General features: G+C 43.5%; 1 non-coding gene across 1 annotated transcript; it reads right to left on the bottom strand.

Moving 5' to 3' along the window:
* Positions 1–389: 389 nt before the first annotated feature.
* On the bottom strand, positions 390–496 carry LOC141662503 (small nucleolar RNA R71). The gene has a single exon (XR_012550616.1). It is a non-coding gene; the product is annotated as a small nucleolar RNA R71 (small nucleolar RNA).
* Positions 497–2043: the final 1547 nt, after the last annotated feature.

Below are 2043 nucleotides of genomic sequence, written 5' to 3'. Positions count from 1 at the left end.
GTGATCGTTTAGTTCAGGCAGATCCAGCTCTTATGGACTTTTCTCGGCAAAAAATTGATGACATTTAGTCTAGTATCATGCACCCATCTATTGAGGCCAATAACTTTGAAATTAAGCCGGGCACTATACAGATGGTGCATAATTCTGTTTCTTTTGGAGGTGCTGCGACTGAAGACCCCAACATGCACATATGGAATTTTGTCGAGATCTGCAATACTTTCAAATATAATGGTGTGACTGATGAGGCTATCAAGCTGAGGCTTTTCCCATTCTCTCTGAGGGATAAAGCTAAGAACTGGTTATATTCTGAACCAGCTGGGTCTATCACTACTTGGCAAGATCTTGCGCAAAAGTTTCTGGTGAAGTTTTATCCAATGGTGAAGATTGCTGCTATGAGGAGTGCTCTTACTCAGTTTGCGCAGCAACCTACAGAATCTATGTGCGAAGCTTGGGAACGCTACAAGGAAATGTTGAGAAAGTGTCCACATCATGGAATGCCTGATTGGATGGTGATCACTGGTTTTTATAATGGTTTGGGGGCCCAATCTCGGCCCATGCTCGATGCAGCAGCTAGAGGCGCCTTGTGGGCCAAAAGCTATACTGAGGCTTATAATCTTATTAAGACTATGGCTGCAAATGAGCATCAAAACCCAACTCAAAGGATGATGCCTGGGAAGGTAGCAGGTATTTTGGAAGTTGATGCAGCTACAGCTATTGCAGCGCAGCTCCAAGCACTGTCTATCGAGGTCGATTTTCTAGCCACCTACGGAGTCAATCAGATAGCTATGGTCTGTGAGCTTTGTGCATGTTCTCATACTACGGATCAGTGTTCTCTTGTTAACGAATCTGTTCAGTATGTGAACAATTATCAGCGACAGCAGCAACCTGTGCCAGCTAATTATCATCCTAAAAACAGAAATCATCCAAATTTCAGCTGGAGTAATAATCAGAATGCTATTCAGCAACCATATCAGCAAGGCTTAAGTAAACAGTTCAATCCACCTGGATTCCAGCAACAACAGCATTATGCTCAAAGGCAATCATATCCTCAACAAGGAGGCGCAGCTCCACCCTCTAGTGCTCATTTTGAGGAACTTAAGTTGTTGTGCAAAAGTCAGGCGGTTTCTATCAAGACCTTGGAAAATCAAATCGGTCAAATAGTCAATGCAGTGCTCAATCGTCAACCTGGCACACTTCCCAGTGACACTGAAGTGCCCGGCAGGAAGGAAGCTAAAGAGCAAGTCAAGACTATTACCTTAAGGTCTAAAAAAGTTGTTGAGGCTGAAAAAGCAAAAGAAGGAGAAGCTAAAGCTAGTGATGAAGAAGCTAAGCAAAAGGAGAAAGCAGCGGAACCAAGGAAGACTATTGTTTGACACACTCTGCCTGAGGGTAATACAGGGGAGAAATAGCTCTATCCTCCACCACATTTCCCTAAGAGATTACAACAACAAAAGCCGGATAAGCAGCTCGGTAAGTTTCTGGAGGTGTTCAAGAAACTTCACATCAGTATACCTTTCGCTGAGGCTCTGGAGCAAATGCCTAGTTATGCGAGATTTATGAAGAGTATTCTTTCAAGGAAGGTGAAATTGGATGACCTTGAGACCGTTGCTCTAACGGAAGAATGCAGTGCTGTGCTACAACAAAAGTTACCCCCAAAGCTTAAAGATCCAGGTAGCTTCACCATTCCTTGCACCATTGACAAGTTGTCTTTTGACAAGTGCCTTTGTGATTTGGGAGCAAGCATCAATCTGGTGCCGTTGTCGATATTCAAAAAGTTGAATTTGCCTGATCCAAAACCCACCTACATGTCTCTACAATTGGCTGATCATTCTATTACATACCCACGAGGCATAGTGGAGGATGTGCTAGTAAAGGTGGATAAGCTCTTCTTTCCTGCAGACTTTGTTATTCTGGATTTCGAGAAAGATAAGAAGATTCCCATAATATTGGGGAGACCCTTCTTGGCTACAGGCCGTACCTTGATAGATGTGCAGAAAGGTGAACTTACTATACGGGTGCAGGATCAGGATGTGACATTCAACG

This window comes from Apium graveolens, chromosome 5, assembly GCF_009905375.1.
Source record: "Apium graveolens cultivar Ventura chromosome 5, ASM990537v1, whole genome shotgun sequence".
In the NCBI taxonomy this organism is placed as follows: domain Eukaryota; kingdom Viridiplantae; phylum Streptophyta; class Magnoliopsida; order Apiales; family Apiaceae; genus Apium; species Apium graveolens.
The sequence above is the reverse complement of the archived record's forward strand: the minus strand, read 5'-3'. Positions and strand labels throughout refer to the sequence as shown.